Raw genomic sequence first — 11563 nt, 5'->3', positions numbered from 1 at the left:
AGTTGCTGAATGCAATTAAAGCAACAGCACTACTTCTGCATGTCACACATATGGCACTGATAAGTAATTAATAGAGAAAACTCCTACTGGTAATTTGTTGAGGCAGTACGATGGCTCAGTGGTTAGCACTATAGTCTTCCTAGTGCTGGGGTCCTGGGGTCAAATCCCACCAAGGCCAACATCTACAATGAGTTTGTATATTCTCTCCATGTTTGCGTGAGCTTCCTTGCACACTCCATAGACATACTGATAGGGAATGTAGCTTGTGAGCCCCAATTCTACTCTATGAAATCAGTTCATATTAGATGATGGCAAAAAAAGTTGATGAGAAGCTTCAATAAAGGAAATTGAAAATGCGACATGCTAAGGTTGCTAATTTATAAAAGAAAACCGTGATTATACCAGTTAGTGTATTACAATCTGCAAAAAACACATACATAGTAAAAATCACAAGTAGTCATACAGTACAGACCAAAAGTTTGGACACACCTTCTCATTTAAAGATTTTCTGTATTTTCATGACTATGAAAATTGTACATTCACGCTGAAGGCATCAAAACTATGAATTAAAACATGTGGAATTATATACTTAATAAAAAAGTGTGAAACAACTGAAAATATGTCTTATATTCTAGGATCTTCAAAGTAGCCACCTTTTGCTTTGATGACTGCTTTGCACACTCTTGGCATTCTCTTGATGAGCTTCAAGAGGTAGTCACCGGAAATGGTCTTCCAACAATCTTGAAGGAGTTCCCATAGATGCTTAGCACTTGTTGGCCCTTTTGCCTTCACTCTGCGGTCCAGCTCACCCCAAACCGTTTCGATTGGGTTCAGGTCTGGTGACTGTGGAAGCCAGGTCATCTGGCGTAGCACCCCATCACTCTCTCTCTTGGTCAAATAGCCCTTACACAGCCTGGAGGTGTGTTTGAGGTCATTTTTCTGTTGAATAATAAATGATGGTTCAACTAAACGCAAACCGGATGGAATAGCATGCCGCTGCAAGATGCTGTGGTAGCCATGCTGGTTCAGTATGCCTTCAATTTTGAATAAATCCCCAACAGTGTCACCAACACAGCACCCCCATACCATCACACCTCCTCCTCCATGCTTCACGGTGGGAACAAGGCATGTAGAGTCCATCCATTCACCTTTTCTGCGTCGCACAAAGACACGGTGGTTGGAACCAAAGATCTCAAATTTGGACTCATGAGACCAAAGCACAGATTTCCACTGGTCTAATGTCCATTCCTTGTGTTCTTTAGCCCAAACAAGTCTCTCTGCTTGTTGCCTGTCCTTAGCAGTGGTTTCCTAGCAGCTATTTTACTATGAAGGCCTGCTGCACAAAGTCTCCTCTTAACAGTTGTTGTAGAGATGTGTCTGCTGCTAGAACTCTGTGTGGCATTGACCTGGTCTCTAATCTGAGCTGTTGTTTACCTGCGATTTCTGAGGCTGGTGTGTATCCACCAGACTTCTGCACAACACAACTGATGGTCCCAACCACATTTATAAGGCAAGAAATCCCACTTATTAAACCTGACAGGGCACACCTGTGAAGTGAAAACCATTTCCGGTGACTACCTCTTGAAGCTCATCAAGAGAATGCCAAGAGTGTGCAAAGCAGTCATCAAAGCAAAAGGTGGCTACTTTGAAGAACCTAGAATATAAGACATATTTTCAGTTGTTTCACACTTTTTTGTTAAGTATATAATTCCACATGTGTTAATTCATAGTTTTGATGCCTTCAGTGTGAATGTACAATTTTCATAGTCATGAAAATACAGAAAAATCTTTAAATGAAAAGGTGTGTCCAAACTTTTGGTCTGTACTGTATATGAGAAGACAACCGAAGACTGTAATAATGTTGTAGGGTAGCAATAAGTAGCATAACCAAATGTATATCTGTTAGCAGAGGATTAATCCACGTGACATCCAGAGTTTAGAACACAGAATGTAGGTTTATTCATATCCAGCATAGGCACAGCATGGAGTCTGGTGTTACTGCAGCATGAGGAAATCAAAACATATAACAACAATACAGGAAGAGAAGGAGGGGGCATCCTGTCTGTGTGAGTTTTTTTTTTTTTAAACTAAACTTTGTTAACAACCTCACAATATGCACAACATATGAAACAGCACAGTAGTTGTTGCAATACACATACAGATTAATATGTATTATTCCAACACCCTCACTCAACAACTACTTATCCTCTTAGTCCCATTGTGGTTCTCAATTCTTGGAACCTAGCTCGTGGCAATTGCTTTGTCATAATGTCAGCTACCATCTTATCAGTTTCACAATAGACAAACTGAATTATGCCACGATCTATCAAATCACGTAGATGATGATGTCTGACGTCAATGTGCTTGGTTCTAGCACTGATCTTTCCACTGCATGCAAGTTTAATGCATCCTTGGTTGTTCTCATAAATCACCGTCGGCTGAGTTGTCGGTTTGCCAAGATCGTCCATCAATTGTCTTAGCCAAACAACCTCCTGGCTTGCATAGGCTGCGGACACATACTCCGCTTCTGTAGATGACAAGGCAACAGACACTTGTTTCCTACTAGACCAGGAGATTGAACTTTCTCCAACTTTAAACAAGTATCCACTTGTGGATTTACGATCACGCGAATCACCAGCCCAATCCGCATCTACATAGCCGGTAAGTTCTAGATCTCCTGCTGCAGATAGTTTTAAATTTACATCTTGCGTTTCTTTCAAATATCGAAAAAGTCTCTTAACAGCATTCCAGTCTCTTTGGCGCGGTTTTTCCACATATCTGCAAAGGATTCCAACTGTTGTTGTGATATCCGGTCGAGTCATAGTTGATATGTATAGAAGTGCCCCCACTGCCTGACGATATTTCTCATTGTTAGGCAACAGGTCATCTTCTCCTTCCAGCTTCAGGTAGGATGGTTCCATTGGGGTTGATATACCTTTGGCCTCTGACATTTTAAACTGATTCAGAATCAAATTAATTTTTGCACTTTGGTTTAGAAGAAAACTTCCATCTTCCTCTCTCTGGATTTGGATTCCTAGATAATATGTCACACTTCCAAGGTCTTTTGTTTCAAAGTGCTGATTCAGAATTTCAGTCATTTTTCCAATTTCTGCGTCGTCTTGATGAACAACAATCACGTCGTCCACATATAAGAGAATATACATCCACTTCCCATCTGTATATTTCGTACATAAGCACGGATCTGATTGACCTCTTTTAAATCCTTCTTCCAACAAGACTTTATTCATCTTGGTGTTCCATGCTCTTGCTGATTGCTTAAGACCATAGAGAGATTTTTGTAGTTTGCAAACAAGATTCTCTTCACCTCTTTTTACATAACCTTCAGGTTGAGTCATGTATAAGTCCTCCTCAATGTCACCATTTAGAAAGGCAGTTTTTATATCCAAATGCCTGACATACATCTTTTGTACAGCAGCTACAGCTAACAAAGCTCTGAACGTGGTCTGTTTAGCGACTGGAGCAAATGTAGCATCGTAATCTTCGCCATACTTTTGAGAATATCCTTTTGCGACCAACCTTGCTTTGAATCTGTGGACTTTACCTTCAGAGTCATATTTGGTTTTGAAGACCCACTTGCACTTGATTGCCTTTTTGCCCTTTGGTAGCTTGGTGAGTTTCCAAGTTTGGAGTTGATGAAGCGATTTGATTTCCTCATTAGCGGCATCGATCCACTTTGTTCTTTCATGGACAGGTAGTGCTTGCATTTCATCCCATGACTGCGGCTCTGACTCAGGTAGTGTCTTGACAATGTAGGATAGACGTTTAGCTGGTATACCTTTGTTTGATCTTGACGATCTCCTGATTTCAGATTCACCTGATTTTTCTGTTGTTCCTTCATTAGTTGAAGAATCCAGCCAGACCTCTACATCCTCCTTGTTGCTGTCTAGTAATTGTGACTTCAGCTGGACTACTGGCGTGATGTCACAAAACTTGGGTGATACAAAGTTCTCATCAATCACTACATCTCTACTTATTGTGATCTTGTTTGTTTCTGGGTGTAGAATCCTATAACCTTTCTGGGTTTCGCTGTAGCCTACCAGGATACCTTCCTTAGCGTGAGATTCCCACTTAGTTCGCTTTTCTTTGGGAACATGTACAAATGCTTTACTTCCGAATATTCTTATGTGATGTAGTTTTGGCTTTCTGCTATTCCATTGCTCAAATGGAGTTTTCTCTCTAGCTTTACCTGGTAGTCTGTTCTGAAGATAGCAAGCTGTCATGATTGCTTCTCCCCAATATGCTGTGGGCAGATTTGCATCAAATAACATGCTTCTTCCACTTTCACATAGTGTTCGGTTCCTTCTTTCCACGACACCATTTTGCTCTGGGTTGTATGGTACAGTGGTCTGAAATAGGATTACATTTTTCTTTAAAATGCTCTGTGTCTCATTACTTGTATATTCAGTCCCATTATCTGCACGTAGAATCTTTGGCATTCTTCCAAATTTATTATATACTTCAGCTAGGTATATTTCAAGTTTCTCTGGAACTTCCTTCTTGCTGTGAAGCAGGTGGACAACTGTATATCTTGAATGATCATCAATAAATGTGAGAAAATATTTCTTCTTCCCTGGAGTCAGAGTGCTCATTGGACCACAGACATCTGTGTGTATTAAATCTAGTGGCTGTGATGTTATTGTACTAATTCTCTTAGGAAAAGCTTTCCTAGACATTTTCCCTTTGATGCAGCTAGTACACTTCATTGTCTGGTTACATAGATCAATTGTAATATCCTCAGCTAGTTGCTTTTGGACTAACTTTCTTATTGCTTCTGGGTCTCTGTGTGCCAGACGCCTATGCCACACATGAATACAGTTTTTATGCTCTTCTTGTTGCGCTGTATACACACACTCTTTGCATTTCAGCTGATAAAGTTCATCTGTGATGTTTCCCTCTGCTAGTGTGTGACCTTCCTTTGAGATGATGCAGCTATCATGCTTAAATGTAACTTTATGTCCTTGTTTTGTGAGTTTCTTCACAGATAGTAGATTACTTTCAAGACTAGGCACATACAGCACATCCTTTACTGGGATCTTCCTGCTTTGTTTTGGTGAGATTTGACAATCAATATAACCATCTCCTATGCCTTCTGAAGTCATGTACTGACCATTAGCCATAATCACTTTCTCTGATTTACTTTGGTCAAGCTTAGAAAAGAAGTCTCTGTTATTAGTTATGTGACTAGTTGCTCGAGAGTCTATACACCATGCATGCTTTGATGTATTTGCACTGACAGTAAATGCAGTTTCAGTATTCACAGAATCATTTTCTCCAGATACAGCACTTTTAACCCTTTGATGACTGCTTTGCTTTTTCAGCTGATTCATTCTAGCTTTCCAGACTCTGCAGTCAGCTTTCAAATGTCCTGATTTCTTGCAAACAAAACATTCATGTGTTTCTTTTATGTGCTTCCTGTTATCAGTTAGGTTTTGTGTCTGTAAAGCAGATTCTGTGTTGCATTTCCTACTGTTTACACCTTCTGCCTTTCGCTTATATTCATCTATGAGCTTCCCCCTGACATACTCCAGTGTAAGCTCATCATCTGGACGCGCATCTAGTGCGGTTACAAGCGTATCATAGCTCTCTGGAAGGCCACTAAGCAGTAATGCGGCCACATGAAAGTCCTTTAGATCTTCCCCAATGCCTCTCAGGCGTTCTACAACTTCCAGAACACTTCTTATGTAATCCTGCATATCTTGACCTTTCTGTAGCTTAGACTGGTACAGGTTTCTCATGAGATAGAGCTTATTGCTTAAATTTATCCTCTCATGTACCTTTTGCAACTGCTCCCACATTTCCTTTGCAGTATTACATTTACACACATGCACAATCTGGTCATCATCTATACTGAGTGATATGGTACTTTGTGCTTTCTGATCCATCTCTGTCCACTCCTGTGGCACTGGGTCAGGTTTAGGCTCCTGTGTGTTTTTCCACGTACCTTCTCTTATCAGCAGCATTTTCACTTTGAATTTCCAGGATTGATAATTCTGGTTAGAGAGGCTTGGCACTGTAAATTTCATGGAGCTGCTGGTGGTGGCCATCTTTGCTTCTTCTCAGTTTGCTGTCTTTCTTTCTTTTCTTTCCTCTGTGTTCTGGGGATCTGTGACTCTGGGACTCTGGTACATCTGGGCCCATAACCTGTTAGCAGAGGATTAATCCGCGTGACATTCAGAGTTTAGAACACAGAATGTAGGTTTATTTATATCCAGCATAGGCACAGCATGGAGTCTGGTGTTACTGCAGCATGAGGAAATCAAAACATATAACAACAATACAGGAAGAGAAGGAGGGGGCATCCTGTCTGTGTGAGGTTTTTTTTTTTTAACTAAACTTTGTTAACAACCTCACAATATGCACAACATATGAAACAGCACAGTAGTTGTTGCAATACACATACAGATTAATATGTATTATTCCAACAATATCCCAAGAAGAATATATTGCATGGTAGTCGGTTATAAGACTGCCAAATGGGTAAACTTATGTGGCAAGTATATTGCAAAAGTAATTATAAGTACTTAATCTTATAGAGAAGACAAATTAAAATGAGCTCTTCAGATCATTTCTGTACCTAATTTTGTGTCCATTGTGAAAAGCTAACCTGTCCAGATGTGCCAATGTTTCAACACCTATTGAAATCTAATACACAACAAATTACTGCAGCTCTGAATATTAAAGGAGGTCCAACATAATAATTATTGAAGGATGTCTTTGCTAAAACATATTTTACATATAGTACATAGTAGCTCAGGGCCCATGGGCTTTAAGAGGGTTGGCCGTTTTATGTTTAATATAACAAATGTGTTGGTGTCAAGATTTTGTGGCACTTGCTAATGTATAAGTATTACAGATTCTCCTCCTGTTAGTGTAGCTTTCTTCACATACTGCACAGCTATGCCATCCACAAAATGATGGAGGACCGTGTCACCACATCAGTTTATCAACCTCCTGCAATTGTAAAATGTCTTTGCCATGTGCAGTATTTTTCAATTGGATGAGGCTGATGGACTAGTTTGGCCACATGCTTCTCCTCCAGCAGCTATTTTGTGAACACGGGAGATGTGTACAGGAGAACATGTAATACTTACATGTTACTAAATGCCACAAAATCAAGTGTATAACACAAATGATAAAATAAAATGGCCAACCCCCTATAAATTATACCTCTACTCTGAGTAGGGGTAAGAGTTTATGTAAGAATTTCATTTCTGAACTTAGAAAGGAATAAGTCCAGCACTATAAGTCCATATAAAATCCATTCTTCATTTACTTCATAACTTCAAATGGTATAAAATCCATTAAATCACAGTGTAGACATTAAAAACATATGCGTTTCGACGCAAAGCAGTGCGTCTTAATCATTGATTGAGGTCAATGATTAAGACGCACTGCTTTGCGTCGAAACGCGTATGTTTTTAATGTCTGGACTGTGACTTAATGGATTTTATACCATTTGAAGCCATGAAATAAATGAAGAATGGATTTTATTTGGACTTATAGCGCTGGACTTATTACTTTCTAAGTTCTGAAAACTTGCCGCACAGCAGGATCCGTGCGCTCCAGGAGGTGGTGAGCAGACATTAACTTTTTTGTATGTTTTTCAACTTTCATTTCTGCTCTCCTTATTTAACCATGTTAATTTTTTTTTACCTTCTTTAGAAAGCAGTATTTTGCGACCTTGGCCTTGGGGTGCTCGATAACTCTTGGCAAGGCTACAATGCTACCTTACTCGCTTATGGCCAGACAGGTTCGGGAAAGAGTTATTCTATGATTGGATATGGAGCAAATCGTGGCATAATTCCAGTTGTCTGTGAAGAGTTGTTCCAAGTTATTGAAAATAAAAATGATGATGCCAAAAGTTTTCAGGTCAGTATAGGTTACATAGGCTCAGGATGCAAAGAAAGTTGTCAACTTTATACCTGAATAAACTTACATTTTTGGTTATCTGAAAAACAATTACGGTACATTAGCTATCTTGTTCATGGTCAAGGCACGCCAAAACCCCAGTAAGCCACTAGTATTGAAAATTATTTAACTTTGTATGATTCCCCATGTTAATAGTAAACTTAAGTAGCCAAAACTGTGGATCTCATTTTTATAAATTAGCTTTTAGAATGGTTTATGTGGGGTTACCCAACAACATAACAAGTTAAAAATGTAAATATTTAAAACCTACCAATATACAGGACCTTATAGAATCTGGACTAATATCCTGATTTCAGACCCCTCCAGAAACACTCCCTTTCTCTGAGTTGATGATGTGCTTAAAAAGGACTAGATGTCTGGTTCAGTTTAGTAGCTAAAAGAGACCCCTTTTGTGGTTTTCTGCAACAACTGTGAGATAAGGGGTTGGCTTAGTTAATGAACTGAGAGAGTCAACCAGTCTCTATCATATTGCCAACAAATGGAGGGGTAGAAAACATTGGTGGATTTTAAGAGAAGGGTCTTAAATTAGCATATTAAGGTAGATGTGTTACATACTTCTTATGGTAGGGCATTCCACACTCTGACTACTGTAAGCGTAGAAAAAAACCTTTTCATATTTAGATGTGTAAATTTACTAATGAATGTCCCCTCGTTCTTTGCAATATCCTTGGAGGAAATAATAAATCACATGATAGTTCTTTGTATTGACAAGACATGTATTAAAAAAAACAAAAAAAAACAGGCCTGATATTTTTTAACCATCTCTATATGTATTAAATAGTAGTGTAAGAGTAGGGGCGCTGGTAAGTATACCACTCAGAACTGCAGCGGATAAGGCAGCTACCACGGGCTGCGGCAAATAGGTGCTGAATAGTGATGAGCGAGTATGTTCTGTTAACCCTTTCGCCGAGTATGCTCGGGCCGAGCTCCGAGTATTTACAGCTGCTCAGTGATCAGGTTGAATCGCTCCCGTGTGTATGATTTACGACTGTTTGACAGCTTTATTACATGTGAGGAATGTGTAAGAAATAGACATTCCTCACATGTAATAAAACTGTCAAACAGTCGCAAATCATGCACACGGGAGCGATTCAACCATATCACTGAGCAGCTATAAATACTCGGAGCTCGGCCCGAGCATACTTGCCGAAAGGGTTAATAGAACATACTCGCTCAACACTAGTGCTGAAATAAAATAAAGTATCTGGGCTGTACTGAGTGGGCTCAAAGGAAATCAAAACAAATCTATTTGTTTAGATTTCCTTTGAACCCACTCAGTACAGCGCAGATACTTTATTTTATCTCTATATGTAAATACAGTGATAATATAGTGAAATGCAGTGTACATTCCAGAACAAACTACTATCATCTGAATGTTATAGCAGAACTTATGCTGATCGTTATAATTCTACTAATAGTACAGTTCTACTACTTACCTGAACTGTTACTCAAGGAGGAGAGCCCACCCTGCCAGACACTAGGAAGTATGAACCCTGTAAGGAAATTGCATAGCTCTGAGCTGCTCAAGAGACAACTTGAGAATACCTCTTTAATAAGAATACCCTAGTTTTTATCCTGCTCTATTATCATTCATTAGCATTATTCATTTTATACAATTAAATAAATGTATACAATACAACTAATATGCCCAGTTTTTCAATTTACCACCATTTTGAAATGATGTGTTTGCTCTCAGTGAATAAGAACACTTGCTTAAATTCAGAGGTAGCGAATTCATACATGTGTGACGCCCAGCTGTGCTTGGTATCACAGATCCTAGAAGGGTGTATTGAAAGATTCCTCCACAAGAGGCCCCCATAACCATACACACATCTCCAACTCAATCCACCAGAGGGAGCCCGTTAGGGAGATATATAAGGGAAGGTGGAGCCAGGCAGCAGTTAGTCTAGATGGAGTTGACAGAATGCAAACCTGTTGAGAGAGTTCCTGCAGTGTAAAAGCCTGAGAGAGGTCAGTCTGCAGTGGAGCACGTTCTAGACTCAGTTGTAGCTCAGAGAAGTGAGCTTAGGTGTGCTGGCGCCATAAGATCTGTGAAGTGCGGCACGCTGCCGTTAGTGTGAGTAGCCTATTGAGGGTCCGAGTAGGCCGAAGGCAAAAGAGTAGAGAGTTAGCTCATAGGGGGCAGAGGAGCTTAATTAGCTCACCCCGAAGAAGAAGTAGTCACCGGACACCGGGTCCGAAGCTTGCTGGGATCTCCACGACCCAGTAAGATAAACCGGAATCCCTGGAGAACTATAGGTCCCAGGATCGCTAAAGTGCTGATACGTACCAGAGCCAGGAGACACATAGGCCCTGTAGTCCGGGAGCGTGTAATCCAAGAAGAGGCCCTACCACAAGGTCAGCCAGCGCAGGACAGAGACAAAGTTAGACCTAGCTCCAGGCAGGTCAGAAACTTACTATGCAGAAGCCAGAACCAGGAGGCCCAAAACCTGCTCATTGGGGAGGATCCGGACATACACCCTTCACCCTACAGTGCTCCGGGGAGTGCCTGAAATTTCACCAGTAAAAAGTATTGAAGTAACTATCGTGTCCGTCCCTGTTCTTGCTCTGGCCCGGCGGAGTCTCTTTGTCTGGCATCCCCGTTCCTATACTGCCCTGAGGCCCAGCTCCACCTGTGGGGAGCTATGCCATCCAGCTGCCTTATCACCAGCCTCAGTGGACTGCGCAGCGCTGGTGATTCTCACCAGAAGCCACAGGTGGCGTCACAAACTCTTTCTTTTATAAACTTTACAAATCGCCAACCCCTTTTAAAGGAGCGGCCCAGGGTACGGGCCCAGGAGCCGACCACCGCGACATCCCTAAAGGCCAGGCTAACGGCCCGGGTACCGAGTCATCCCCATCCCCCTGGGCTAGTCAGCTCTTTCCTGGTGTCACAAACAGGATTACGTGCCCGCTGCAACGACGAAGTGTTATGCCCGTTTCCACCGGGTACTGTGTGCCTTTATTTTGAACTGTGTACGTAAAGTTGTGGTGAAGATAGCCGCCATTGTTGGGCTGTTGAGTGAGAAGAAGGGCGTAACCGCGGGAAAATAAGAGGCGTACCTGCAAAAGAGCACGAAGTCCCGGACACGCCCCACGCCTCGACGTCAAATCAGGAAGCGCCAGGTCCTGAAAGGAGCATCGCTGAATGCTCTGACGTAGGACGCAAGCGATGCAAGGTCCTGAAGACAACCGTCACCTGCGGGGCTGCGGCCTACCGGAAGAAAAACCCAGAAGGTAGGCCACGGTTAACTAGGGGGGCGCTAAGATGTCCGTCGAGCAGCAGAACGCCAACCTACCGGTCCGCGTCCCTGAAGTTCAGCCCGCGCCCGATAATGGGCAGGCCGAAGCCGCCGCTCCACCAGCAGCGCCTGTAACACCTGTCATTCCTATGACTTTACCGTACATCCCTGGAGCAAAGTGGCTCCCTCAGTACAACGGCAAACCAGATACCCTGTCTGGATTCAAACGGAAGATATGTGGTATCTTAGACATGTACTCTATGACCGGCAAACAAAGAGCCGCCATTGTATTAGGACAACTGACCGGTGCTGCGGAACGGGAAGTGGAAACATGGTCGGCCGCAGACCGGGAGACAGTGTCCGCAATATTC

Source organism: Phyllobates terribilis, unplaced genomic scaffold, assembly GCF_046119375.1.
Source record: "Phyllobates terribilis strain yellow unplaced genomic scaffold, ASM4611937v1 Scaffold_5__5_contigs__length_657084704, whole genome shotgun sequence".
NCBI lineage: Eukaryota > Metazoa > Chordata > Amphibia > Anura > Dendrobatidae > Phyllobates > Phyllobates terribilis.
This window is presented reverse-complemented; position numbering follows the sequence as displayed.